Below are 14,888 nucleotides of genomic sequence, written 5' to 3' on the forward strand. Positions count from 1 at the left end.
TGTGTCTCTGGAGAACCCTGACATAGTAAGCAATCATATCACCTGCAAATGATGAAAGCTATGTATTTTCCAAATCAATCTTGCACTGACTAGTGCCCCCGAGAGGGAATGATAATTGGAATTATTGTCTTGCTCTGATTTTAAAGGAAATAGATACTTCAAATAATTCATCATGGAGTGCAATATTTTCTGTAGGCTTTTAGTAGATAACTTCATCAGTTTAAAGAAGATCCTTAGATTATGAACCATTTAAAATTATGAATGAATATTAGATGTTATCAAATGCTTTTTCTGCATCCATTTAGATAATCATGTTTTTCCTTTAATCTGTTAATGCAGTGAATTACATTAATAGATTTCCTAAGTCATTAATCTGCTAAAGTGCATTTCTGGGACAAACCAGACTTGGTGATGACATTTTATGTATTTCAGTGTGCAAATATTAGACTAGGATTTTTGTATCCATATTCCTTATTTTGACCTGTAATTTTATTACTTGTACTAAGTATTAGCCTCACAAAAGGCATTGTCAAATGTTTCTTTTCTTCTATTCTGAAACTGTTTGTGAAAAAATATATTTTGTTGCAGCTCATGATTCTGTATTGTGGATTAGTCTGATAGTATGTGGAAAGCATCTTGGTTTGTGTGGGATTTTCCCCTCAGCATATTAATATTTTGCACTCAAAGTAAGAGGATCTGAATGCAGGCAAAACAACACAGCTGAGAGTACAACTTGAGAATATGGGGCTGTGCCTGTTGTAGCTTTGACTCACAGTCTCTCTCAGCTTAGTGTGGCCCCTTGTTCTCTCACAAACACTTCTGTTTGGCCTTCATAACTCAGTGGCATTAACCCTTCATCACATCCTTTCCCTCCAACATATTCTCATCTTTCTTAAAAGGTCAAGTTCTCAGTTTATTATAGTATGTATGTATAGATATACACATATGTACTTGTGTTTTTAACAATTTATTATGCCCTTTTAACTTTGCTGTTATTTTTCATTAGGATTGTGGTTTTCACTGGTGTTCTGGTTCCAAACCTCCTTATGTTTTGAATGGTCTGTTACAATCCTATTATTCCAATACCTGTTTAATTTTTGTCTGCAATACAACACAAGAATTTTCAGAAATACCTATACTGTGGTCTAGCAGAAACACCTTATTCATTCCTTGATTATTTTATGGCATTTGTCTGAGCCTGGATCTCCACTTGCTGTCCCCTCTGCTTGGTAGCCATCAACATTTCTTTTTTTCACACATTTCTTCTGGTCTCTGCCCAAGTATTTCCTACCATAAAGGCCTTCTATAGACTGAACTTGATATCCACATGCAAAAGGATGAAGTTGCATCCCTACCTCACATCATATACAAAAATTAACTCCACATGGATCAAAGACCTAAATATGAGAGCTAAAGCAATAGAAAACTATATAGGTTGTGGTTCCCCAACACTATGAATGCCCTATGATTATAGAATGGAAAACTACAACAACCAATCAGGCAGGACTACTCATGGCCAAGCCCTTTTAGGAATAAAGGTTTGGGTAGCCCCACCAGGTTAAGATCCACGACCAGCTGAAGTGTGTGCTAAGGGCAACAGGAATGGGTAGTGGAAGAAGACAGTAATAAGTACTACCTATGACTACGTGACCAGTGATGGAAATGAGGACCATACTTGAGTATTTTTTCCTTTTTTGGTTATGAATATGTTTTGATAATATTTCTTCCCTCTCTTATCCCTCATCATGTAACATACAATGTGTTGACTTTATATCATAGTATTTAAGTATGGTTAACTTTACATCATAGTATTTAAGTTAATGGACATCAAGCAGAAGAGCAAACATCACCTAAAGACTTTTCATCTTCTGGGGAAAGGATTAGTGCACTTTCAGTTGTATGCAGGGATTTATCATGTTAGGCAGAAGTATGACCTTTAGTTGTCTTGATTTGGAGATTAAGTATGGTTTAAGTGATACCTATGCATGCCAAGTTGACAAGGGGTAGACTTCTGATGATTAATTCTATGTGTCAACTTGTCTAGCCCACAATACTGATATTTAGTTAAATATTATTTTAGACGTGTCTGTGAGAGTGTTTTTGGATGATATTTACATTTAAAACAGTGGGCTTTGAGTAAAGCAGATTGCCTTCCATAATGTGGGTGAGCCTCATCCAATCAGTTGAAGGCTGAATAGAACAAAAAACAGACCTCACCAGAGCAAGAAGGAATTCTGCCAGCAGATGGCCTTCAGACTTAAACGGCAACACTGAGTCTTCCTGGGAATCCAGACTGCCAGACTGGCTAACCTCCATAAACACACAAGCCAATTCCTTAAAACAAACCTCTCTCTGTGTGTGTGTGTGTGTGTGTGTGTGTGTGTGTGTGTGTGTGTGTGTATGAGTTCTGTACAAATTTTAAATGTTAGACCCTTATCAGATGTATAGAATGTATCAAATGTTTAAAAATATTTTCTACTGTTCTCTAGTTTCCTTTTTTAGTTTCTTGATAGTTTTCTTCGATGGCAAAAGTTTTAAATTTTGTTTTTAATTTGCTTGGTTCAATTAAAAGTTTCCAATTTATTATTTCTTTCAGTGTTTGTGCTTTTCATACCATATCTAAGAAATTGTTGTCTAATCCAAGAGTATAATGATTTACATCTATGTTTTACTCTTAAGAGTTCTATAGTTTTAAATCTTACATTGAAGTCTTTGAATGATTTTGATTAAATTTTGTGTAAGATGTGAGGGAAGAGTCCAGATTCATATTTTTGCATGTATATCCAGTTATCCCAGCACCATTTGTTAAGAGACCATTTCTTTCCACATTAAATGGTTTCACCATCCTTGTCAAAAATCAATTGGCTGTAGGTTTTGATTCCTTCCTTGAAAATCAATTGACTGTAAATGTGTTAGAATATATTTTTGGACTCCTAATTTTATTCCATTGATCTAGATATCCTTATGCCCATACCACACTGTTTTGATCAGGACCCCTTGCAATTCCATATATATGTGAAGATTGGCTTTGCCATTTCTGAAAAATATTAAATCTTCCAATCCATGAACACAGGGTATCTTTCTATTTATTTTTTCTTTAATTTATTTCAGCCTTCTTTTATAGTTATTAGTGCCCAAGTCTCTCACTTTCTTGGTGAAATTTATTGCTAAGTATTTTATTCTTTCGAATACTGTTGTGAAAGGAATTTGTTTTTAATTTACTTTTGAACTTAATTTAATTTACTTTAATGGAATTTACTTAATTTTTTATTTACTTTTGAGCTTATTGCTGATGTATAGAAATATAACTTATTTTCATATATTGATCCAATACCCTGCAAATTTGATGAATTAATTTATTAGCTGTAGCAGGGGTTTTTTTGGTACATTCTTTGTGATTTTCCAAATAAAGGATCATGTCATCTCTGAATAGAGAGTTTTACTTCTTCTTTTCCAGTGTACATGTCTTTTATTTCTTTTTCTTGCCTAATTGCTCTGGCAGGAACTTCTGGTACAATGTTGAATAGCAGTGAGGAAAGTGGCATTCTTGTGTTGCTCCTGATTTTAGGGAGAAAGCTTTCATCTTTTACCATTGAGTATGTTAGCCATGAGTTTTTCATAACTTCCCTTTACTGTGTTGAATGAGTCCCTTTTTTATTCCTAGTTTTCTGAGTGTTTTTATTCTAAAAGTATGTTCAATTTTTAAAAAATGCTTTTCCTGCATTGATTGAGATTGATTGAGATGCTCGTGTGACTTTTTTCCTTCATTCTAGTAATGTGGTGAGTTACAGTGATTGATTTTCATATGTTGAACCACCTCTGCATTTCTGAGATTAATCTCACATGCTCGTGGTGCATAATCCTTTTTATATGCTGCTGGATTCAGTTTTCTAGTATTGTGTTGATGATTTTTTGCATCTATATTCATAAGTGATATTGATCTATAGTTTACTTGTATATCTTTGTCTGGCTTGGTACCAAGTTAATGCGGACCTCATATATAGAATGGTTGAGGAAGCGTTCTCTCTTCTTTTGTTGTTGTTCTGATGTTTTTTATTTTGTTTTGTTTTGTTTTGAAGAGTTTGAGAAGGATGGGTGTTAATTCTTCTTTAACTGTTCGCTAGAACTCACCCAGTGAAACAAAGGTTTTTCCTTTTTTGGGAGATTTTTGATTACTGATAACAATCTGTTGTCAGTCTATTAAGATTTTCTTTCTTTTTTGAGACGGAGTCTCACACTGCGCTCCAGGCTGGAGTGCAGTGGCGCGATCTCAACTAACTGCGAGCTCTGCCTTCTGTGCTCACGCCATTCTCCTGCCTCAGCCTACCGAGTAGCTGGGACTACAGGCACCCGCCACCAAGCCTGGCTAATTTTTTGTATTTTTAGTAGAGATGGGGTTTAACCATGTTAGCCAGGATGGTCTTGATCTCCTGGCCTCATGATCTGCCCGCCTCAGCCTCCCAAAGTGCTGGGATTACAGGCGTGAGCCACCGCGCCCTGCTAGGTCTGTTAAGATTTTCTGTTTTCTTCTTGAGTCAGTTTGGTAGTTTGTGTGTTCCCAGGAATGCGTTCATTTCTTCTAGGTTATCTAATTTGTTAGCATACAGTTGTTTGTAGTATTCTCTTATAACTGTTTTTATTCCTCTATGGTCAGTAATAATGTCCCCACTTTTATTTCCAACTTTTAGCACTGGGGGAGCACCGAATTAGGTAAAATAAAGATCTACCTTTCGAGGAGGATCTTCCAGTGAGCCATCACATGGGTCTGACAGTGGCTGCTTTGCAGCCTTATGTTTTAGGGGAGTCTCATAAGCAACATTAAACTAGATTTAGTTTCACAAAAACTTGAAATTTTTGTCTCTTAACTGAAACATTTAGCAGAATTACATTTATTTGAGTTACTAAGATACTTCAGTTTAGTTCTCACATCTTACTTTTTACTTTCTAATTGTCATACTTTTTTGTTTTAAAATATTTGTGAAAAGTAACACATAAATTTTTTTAAAAATGCAAGACCAAGACTGTTCAGTATAACAGAAGAGTGTAAATAAAACACCTGCATAACCCTTCACAACCCACAGGCACTCTCACAAGTCACCTCCCAGTCATGATCCTTCTTTGCATTTCTTTGTGCTTTTACTACTGAGGTGTGCATCTCTAAACACTGTGATTTACTTTGCCTGTTTATGGATACTATGCAAAATGGAATTACAGTATGTGTGTTCAATTATATGGAAGATTAATCTGTGCTATTATGTGTCATTTTGGCTCACACCTTTTTCTATATAATATTCCATTTCAGTGCATAGAATACCACAAGTTACTTATTCATTCTACAATGTACCTTTGATGTGTTCCATTTTTTTCTCTAATAAATAACAGTACCTTGAATGTTCCTATGCATATATCTGTGCATTCATTTCTCTAGGGAATATACCTACAAATATAATTGCTGAGACCTAGGGTGTGTATATCTTCGTAAATAATTCAAGACTGTGTTCTTGCAAATTGCACCAATTTACCCTCCTACTGGCAGTGTATGAGGGTTCCTATTTTTCATCATCCTTAACACAGGGAATTATGAATCTTTTCAATTTTAGCCTTTCTTCTGGATAGTTCATTGTGGTTTTAATCTACATTTCCCTAATTTTTAATGAGGCTAAATGTTTTTCATTTTGTTATTGATATTTTGATACCCTTTTTTGTGAACTGACTGCTCAAATCTTTTATCCATTTTTCTAATGTGTAATTTGTGTTTTTATTATTGATTCCTGGAAGTTCAGTCTGCACTCTGAAGATGAACGTTTGTTGGTTATATGGGTTGTAAATACCTTCTCCCACTTGGTGGCTTTGCCTTTTCACTCTCTTTATGGTGTCTTTTCCTCTTGTTTTGTTTTCTAGAAAAATAGTGTTATGAACTCTTATAAACCTATCATCTAGCTTTGATCATTATCAACACGTCATCCTTATCCTAATGCTGTCTGTAAGACAGTTCTTAATTTTAAGGTTATCAAATGTATAGTTCCTTTCTTTTATGATTAGTATTTTTGTGTGTGTGTTCAGTTTAAGATATCTTTCTCTAAGGTCATGAAATACTCTCACCTACAATCTTTGACCTATTTATTGGTTTGTGATGTGGTTTACCTCTGTTCCCCATGCAAATCTCATGTTGAAATGTGATCCCGAGTATTGGAGGTGGGGCCGGGTGGGAGGTGATTGGATCACGAGGGCTGACTTCCCCCTTGCTGTTCTCATGATAGTGAGTGAGCTCTCACAAGGTCTGGATGTTTAAACATGTGTAGCACTTCTCCCTTCTCTCTCTTCCTCTTGCTCTGGCCACGTGAAGACATGCCTGCTTCTCCTTCCCCTTCTGCCATGATTTTAAGTTTCCTGAGGTCTCCCCAGCTGTGTTTCCTGTAGAGCATGTGGAACTGTGAGTCAATCAAACCTTTTTTCTTCATAAATTACCTTATCTCAGGTAGTTCTTTACAGCAGTGTGAGAACAGACAAAGACAGTTTGCATTTCCCGTTTAGGTAAATAATGCATCTGAATTGGTTTTGGTGTGTGGAATGAGGTAGGGGTGTAGTTCCATTTATTTTCATAGCGGCACCCAATTTTCCCACTTCATTGATTGAAAAGACTGTCTTTTACCCACAACTCTGTAGTGTCATCAGTCCCAGGCTTTTTCTCTTGCTCTGTGTGTGTGTGAGTGTGTGCGTGTATGTGTGTGTGTGTGAGTGTGTGTGCTGCTGTGGCCTCCAGCTGGCCCTCCAGAGCCCTGTCTCAGGCTTTGTGGTTGGGGTCGTTGGGGATCCTGAGCTACACTGATGCTGATCACGACAATCCCGCTCACACAACTGCCCAGGGGCTTCCATCCCCAGCGGAGCCCATGAGGCTGACTTCTGGCTGTTGCCTGCGATGGTGTCCGTGCCACAGTGGCAGAGGTCAACAGTTATGACAGACGGGCAAAGCCGAAAATGTTTACTCTCTGGTTTTCTATTGCTGCTGTAACAGTTGCCACAAACTTAGTTCATGAAAACAATGCAAATTTATTCTCTCACAGTCTGAAACCAGTTTCACGAGGTAGAAATCAGGGTGTCAGCAGGACTGCCGCCGTCCAGAGGCTCTTGGGGAGACCCATTTCCTTGCCTTTCCCAGGTGTCAGAGCTGCCTTCCTTGGCCCTTTCTGCATCTTCAAAGCCTACATTTAGCATCTTTGCATCACTCCCTACATTTAGCATCTTTGCATCTTCATGGCACCTTCTCTTATTCATAAGGGCGCTACAATTACATGGGGCCCAAGTGACAATTCAGGATCTCACAACCTTAATGTGATCACATCTATAACGTCCCCTTTGCTATATAAGGTAGCCTTCACAGGCTCTGGAAATTAGAACTTGGACAGAAGCAAGGGCATTATTCAGCCTACACATGGCCCTTTAGGAAAAGGTTTTCTTGGCTGGGCATGGTGGCTTGTGCCTGTAATCCCAGCACTTTGGGAGGCTAAGGGAAGGATTGCTTGAGCCCAGGAGGCGGAAGCTGCAGTGAGCCATGATTGGGCCACTGCACCATTGCACTCCAGCCTGGGTGACAGTGAAACCCTGTCAAAAAAAAAAAAAAGTCATAAAGAAAAGTTTTCTGAGCCATGTTCTGAGTAGATGTTCACTGCATATCTGAGATAACTTCTCTGAGATTTATTCCATGGCCTTGTTGTATAGCACTTTGATTTCTCTAATTTTGAAGAAAACTTGTGTTCTGGTTAAAGATTTTCCTATTTAAAAAACAAAACAGGCCAGGTACGGTGGCTCATGCCTGTAATCCCAGCACTTTGGGAGGCCGAGGCGGGCAGATCACGAGGTCAGGAGATCGAGACCATCCTGGCTAACACGGTGAAACCCCGTCTCTACTAAAAATACAAAAAACTAGCCGGGCGAGGTGGCGGGCGCCTGTAGTCCCAGCTACTCGGGAGGCTGAGGCAGGAGAATGGCGTGAACCTGGGAGGCGGAGCTTGCAGTGAGCCAAGATTGCACCACTGCACTCCAGCCTGGGAGAGAGCAAGACTCTGTCTTAAAAATAAATAAATAAATAAATTTAATTAAATTAAAAATTAAAAAATAAAGAAATAAAAAGTAAAGCAATATCCCCTAACTAATGGATTCCTTAAAAATGAAGTTTCTCAAATATATTTCATGCTTGAAATCCCTCATTGCCCTGTGGAAAGGCAGCTTAAATAAAACACAACCTTTATAAACCAGTCTCTGATGCATTTAAACATTTCTGTTTCAAAACGGAGGCAGTTCCTCCATTACCAAAACTGTGAGCCCAAAAGTTGGTGTTCATATTGAACTTCAAGTCAATGCCAATTACAAGCAATAAAAACCCTATGGATTGGTATCATGAAAATGGATGAATTATAAACCCCGATATGATGAGTCAATTTCTTTGGAAAGCTATTTGGGCCTTTCGCTTAGGATAAGATTCAGATTTGATCAAATTACTTTATGATTTTCCTTTTGAAAATACTCCTTCATTTATATAACGTCATAAGCAGGCAAAACCATACCACGGGTTATTTAGGAATAGACGCTTATTTTATTATGCATTCCAAATTAACCTACACTTGATGCATTTCATTGTTGTTGTTGTTACTTTTGAGATAGAGTCTCGCTCTGTCACACGGGCTGGAGTGCAGTGGTGTGATCTTGGTTCACTGCAACCTCCATCTTCTAGGTTCAAGTGACTCTTGGGCCTCAGCCTCCCAAGTAGCTGGGATTACAGGCGTGCACCACCATATCCGGCTAGTTCTGTAGTTTCAGTAGAGATGGGGTTTCGCCATATTGGTCAGGCTGGTCTCGAACTCTTGACCTCAAGTGATCCACCACATCGGCTTCCCAAAGTGCTGGGATTACAGGCATGCGCCACGGTGCCTGGCCTGCTTGCTGCATTTCTATGTACCACATTCATATAAGCTGTGAACCACAGCCGGCCCACTGTGAACCAGCAGCGTTTTGCAGTAGCTGTTTCCATTTGAACTTTGCATTTCAATAGCTACAGTACTTTGCATTTGGCAGTCAGCTGGGAGGAACAGGCCCTGCTTCTTCGGACTCTTCTATATGGCGGCAGGGTGCACCAGGAGAAACGCTTGGCCCAAGCAGGACTGGAGCAGGCTGAGTTCGCACCCAATGCCTGTGCTTACCTGCACTCACCTCAGAACCCCTGTGATGAGTTACTGCTGTCTCAAGGCTAAGGCCTGGCAGCCTTGGGAGGGAACACATCTGCAACATCTTTACATGGTGGAATAGATAGAACTGTGCCCCCCAACAATGCTGAAAAACATTCATGTTAAAGTCCTAACCTCCCCAGGACCTCAGAATATGGTTGTATATAGAGACAGGGTCTTTACAGAGGTAGTCAAGTCTAACAGAAGTCACTGGGGCGCACCCTAATCCAATATGACTCGTGTCCTTTCAAGAAGAGGAACTTTGGGGCCAGGCGTGGTGGCTCACGGCTGTAAGCCCAACACTTTGGGAGGCCGAGGCAGGCGGATCACTTGAGGTCTGGAATTTGAGACCAGCCTGGCCAACATGGTGAAACCCTGTCTCTACAAAACCCTGTCTAATACAAAAATTAGCTGGGTGTGGTGGTGCACGCCTGTAGTCCCAGCTACTTGGGAGGCTGATGAAGAGAATGGCTTGAATCCGGGAAGCAGAGGTTGCAGTGAGCCAAGATTGTGCCATTGCACTCCAGCCTGGGCAACAGAGCAAGACTCCGTCTCAAAAAAAAAAAAAAAAAAATGAAGAACTTTGGGTGGGGTTCAATGGCTCTTACCTGTAATCCCACTTTGGGATGCCTAGGCAGGAGGATCTCTTGAGGCCAGGAGTTCAAGACCAGCCTGGGCAAGTAGACCTTGTCTCTAGAAAAAAAATTTAAAAAGAGGAAATTTTGGACACAGACAGGTACAGAGAGAAGACGATGTGGAGACAGGAAGAAGACAGTGATCTATACACCAAGGAGAAGGGCCCGGGACACATCCCTCCCTCTCAACCCTCGGAGGGAACCAATGCTGCTGACACCCTGATGCTGGATTTCTAGGTTCTGAATCGCAAGACAAAAAATGTCTGTTGTTTAAGCCACCCAGTCTGTGGTACTTTGTTATGGAAATCGTAGCACACTAAAACACAGGGTAAGAGACGCCTCTTTCCAGAGGAATTCCAGAACTGGAATTCTCCTAGAACAAAAAACCACACGGTTCAATATACACAAATTGCAATCTCTGTAACTGTCTCCCTTCCTTTTCTGTCCAGATGACATCTGGACAGAAAATGGATAGAAAGTCTCTATCCACGATATCATCTTTACAGCCTAGTGAGCAACAGCCGGGCTCGGGGAGACGGGCGCAGCTCCACTAGCCCCACCCACCATGCTGTTGGATGTTTGCACCCTGGGCAGTCTGGTTCCTTACCTCATTGTGCTTCTCCACCCTTCGGTTTCCTCATCTGCAATATGAGGGTAATACTGACACCTACTTCAGCGTGGCATTGTGAGAATTAAGGAGAGGTATATATATGAGAGCTCTCATCACCTACTGTAATAATTTTATTACTACTCTGTTCCTAACCAGCCTCTTAAGAGAAATATACAAAAGCTTAGACACTAGGATTAGAAACACTGAATTGAGATCAGGTGCGGTGGCTCACGCCTGTAATCCCAGCACTTTGGGAGGCCGAGGCAGATGGATCTCTAAAAAAAAAAAAAAAAAAAAAAAAAAATGAGCTGGGCGTGGTCGTGGGCACCTGTAGTCCCAGCTACTTGGGAGAATGGCATGAACCTGGGAGGTGGAGCTTGTAGTGAACCAAGATGGCAACACTGCACTCCAGCCTGGGAGACAGAGCTAGACTCTGTCTCAAAAAAACAAAACAAACAAAAATTGAATTGAAATTGTAAAACACTAGAATTTGCCATATCAAGTTTTCCACTTAAAAGATGTGGACACTGATGGCCGGGTGCAGTGGCTCACACCTGTAATCTCAGCACTTTGGGAGGGTAAGGTGGGCGGATCACGAGGTCAAGAGTTCGAGACCAGCCTGGCCAATATGGTGAAACCTGTCTCTACTAAAAATACAAAAATTAGCTGGGCGTGGTGGCATGTGCCTGTAATCCCAGCTACTCAGGAGGCTGAGGCAGGAGAATCTCTTGAACCCGGGAGGCAGAGGTTGCGTCACTGCACTCCAGCCTGGGCGACAGAGCGAGACTCTGTCTCAAAAAAAAAAAAAAAAAAAAAAAAAGTGGACACTGAGGCTAAATAAAAGTACAAAGACTTGCTCAAGGTCACCTTGATAAAAAGTGACGGGGCCAAGATTTAGACCTGGACTCTGTAGCCCTGAGTGTACACTGAACCACTAACCCGCAGTTCCACTGGGTGCCCTTTGCTCTTTCCCCCGGATGCCTCAGGCCCAGTCAGAGGGCTACGGAGGGAGTTGTGTCCCCCACATTCTTATGCGGAAGCCTTACTGTCAATGTAAGTGCTGTGAAAGCAGGGGTGTAACAGGTGATTAGGTTAGATGAGTCGCTAGGGTGGAGCCCTAATCTGATAGGACTGGTGGTCTCAGGAGCAGAGGACAAGAGGACTCTCCCTCCTCCTGCACGCATCAAGAAAAGGCCACATGAGGGTGCAAGGAGAAGAGGATGATCTGCAAGCCAGTGAGAGGCCTGCCCCAGAACCCACCACGCTGGCACCCTGATCGCAGACGCCCAGCCTCCAGAGCTGTGCGAAGATAAATCTCTGTTCTTTAACCCTCTGTCTGTGGGGCTTTGTTACAGCAGCCCAGCTGAGGAAAACAGCCACAGGGGCTGTGGGATGTGAGCACAGGGCAGTGCGTTTGTGGCATCCAGACCCACACTGTGCAGTGGTGAAGTTCAGTGAACAGAAGCTTGTGACAGGCTCCTTTGACAACACTGTGCCTGCTGGGAACGGAGTTCTGGAACCAGGACCCAGCACTTTCACGGGCACACGTGGGCAGTGTTTAGTGTGGACTACAGTGATATCTCGGTGAGTGGCTCTGCAGCCTTCCCTGTGAGAGGACGGACTCTATCCACCGGGGCATGCCTGAGCACACCCGCTGGGCACATGGCATGGGTCACCAAGGTAGTTCTGCAGAAGTGCAAAGTCAAGTCTCTCTTGCATGACCCTGAAGATCACATCCTCTTAAGTGCAGGCAAATATGAGATTAAGATTTGGCCAAATGGGAGAGAAATCAGCTGCAAGCCTTAAAGCCATTGTCTTGTCTCCGAGGACAGAAGTATCCGCCTGCAGACTTCATGGTGATGGCAAATACATTGTCTGTAGTTCAGCACTCGGTCTCTGCCAGCGGACTCTGCCAACAGTGACGATATTCTCAGGGTCATCATGACTCCTGAGATAGCAAACGTGGCCCTGCTTGACTTTGGAAATATTGTTGCCCTACCGTTTGACAGCTGCCACCTGTGCATCATGGACGTGCAGACACAGAGCCTGATCAGTCGCTGGCCTCTTCCAGGGTACAAGAAATCAAAGACAGGCTCAAGCTTCCTGGCAGGTGATGCATCCTGGCTGAATGGACCGGATGGGCACAATGACACGGGCTTGGTCTTTGCCACCAGTATTCCTGACCACAGTATACACCCAGTGTGGAGGGAACACAGCTGACACCATGAGCCACCACCACCACGGACTGACTTTGGGTGCCAGGGCCGTGGGTTTTGGGTGCAACCTCTATGGCAGCTGACTGCATGAACCAAAGTTCTCACCTAACGGTATCACTCAGTGCACATCATTTATCTGTGTTTGCCGGGGGGGCCAGGGCTTGGGGTGGGGGACAGCGTGTTCTATTGACACATATGTAGCATGTTAATGGGTACATCATGGACTTCATTTGTACTTAGTTATGTTGGTGATTGTAAAAGGATCCATTTCGGGTCATCTTTCTTGGTGGAATATTGGTTTTATATAAAGAAAGTTAAATGATTTGTTAATCTGCCGGTTGATTGCCTGTGAAATCACATTGTCTGTTATTAAAGCTTTTCATCATAAAGAAAAAAAAAATCTCTGTTCTTTGACCCTCTGTCTGTGGGACTTTGCCATGGCAGCCCAGCTGAGGAAAACAGTCCCAGGGTCAGGGAACAACAGGACTCCTTCTCGGGGCAACCTTTTAAGTGAAGTCCTGCACACTTTGTAAAAATTCTGTGCGACTTCATCGAGCCTGACCAGCGGTATCAGGATGCTGTAAGAGGGCCCTACGGCCTGTGGGTGGGTGACCCCAGCAGGCATTCTCCCTGACCAGGGAGGCTGGAAAGGTGGCTGCTTGTCCTGGCACAGCTCTGAGGAGGTCTGGCAACGTCTCTTCATCCAGACCCTGTTCCCTTTCTTCATCCTTGAAGTTCTAGGCTGCTTTTTTTTTTTTTTTTTTTTTTTTTGGTGGGGGACGGGGCAGGGACAGGGTCTCACTCTGTTGCCCAGGCTGGAGTGCAGTGGCACAATCCTAACTCACTGCATCCTTGACCTCCTGGGCTCAAGGGATCCTCCCACCTCACCCTCCCGAGTAGCTAGAACCACAGGCGTGCACCACCATGCCTGGTTAATTTTTGTATTTTTTTGTAGAGACGGGATCTTCTTTTCTTTTTGAGACAGAGTCTCGCTCTGTCGCCCAGCCTGGAGTGCAGTGGCCAGATCTCAGCTCATTGCAAGCTCCACCTCCTGGGTTTACGCCATTCTCCTGCCTCAGCCTCCCGAGTAGCTGGGACTACAGGCGCCCGCCACCTCACCCGGCTAGTTTTTTGTATTTTTTAGTAGAGATGGGGTTTCACCATGTTAGCCAGGATGGTCTCGATCTCATGACCTCGTGATCTGCCAAGACGGGATCTTGCTATCTTGCTCAGGCTGGTCTCAAACTCCTGGGCTCAAGCGATCCTCCCGCCTCAACCTCCCACAGTGCTGGGAGTAGAGGCAGGAGCCACTGCGCCTGGCCTGCTTCCTTCTTGGCTGATGGGTCTACCAGCAGCACCAGTTCAGGCGGAGGCAGCAGCACCGCTGGTGTTTGTGGCTGGAAAAGCTGGTCCCAGTGCAGTGGATCACGTGGCAGCTGAGCGCTGGAGAGCACAGTGAGGAGCCCAGGGGCCAACGGAGAAGCCTGCAGGGAGGTGACCCTGGGTCTTGGTGACAGCCGGGGCCCACACGCATGCCCTGCTGTCTGGAGGAGCTCATGGCTCCCTATGGGGGTGTGAGGGCGCATGGGAGCACAGGCTGGCAGGGCTGGGTGCATTGGGAGGCTTACTTCGCACACACACCCCACATTGCTCCACACAGGACATTCCGGAAGGGATCAGGTGGCCTTCCCAGGTACAGACCCCATGCTTTTCAACATCCCTGTGCCAGAGTCCATGCTAGGTGCACTGGTTCACCCACAGAACATGTTCCCAACAAAAGAGAGGGTGGAATATGTCTAACATCCCAATCCTGGCATCGGAAGCTTTGAGTCCAACCATTAAACGAACCCCAGGAACGTAGAGTTTTAAATTAATTTTGCAATTAGAATCATCTTGTTGTTAGATGTGGGGGCTAGTCTGGAGGCTCTACTGAATGGCCCGGCTCTGGGGTTAGAAGTGTGGACACAAGCTGAAGGCAGCAGTTGGGATTTTAGTTTCCTGTGTGCTTGTCAGTGGCAGCACCTGCCGCTGAATCACAGACACGGTGTGAAGGCTGCACGGGTTTTCTAGGCCACAGGCGTCTGAGCGGTATGGCCATGGGGCTGCCCCGCCTCTTTGCCTCTCTTCTCATCTGTGCGAGGTGCACTTTGGCCTTCTGACCCTGCACGGGGCTGAATAAGTTATGGTGAATGTTCCCTCCTTCCTC

The 14,888-nt window shown here is 43.4% G+C and overlaps 1 pseudogene; it reads left to right on the top strand.

The window, feature by feature from the left end:
- The first annotated feature begins 10,431 nt into the window (after positions 1-10,431).
- On the top strand, positions 10,432-12,686 carry LOC119621905 (F-box/WD repeat-containing protein 2 pseudogene; annotated as a pseudogene).
- Positions 12,687-14,888: the final 2,202 nt, after the last annotated feature.

Source organism: Chlorocebus sabaeus, chromosome 23 (genome assembly GCF_047675955.1).
Source record: "Chlorocebus sabaeus isolate Y175 chromosome 23, mChlSab1.0.hap1, whole genome shotgun sequence".
In the NCBI taxonomy this organism is placed as follows: Eukaryota; Metazoa; Chordata; class Mammalia; order Primates; family Cercopithecidae; genus Chlorocebus; species Chlorocebus sabaeus.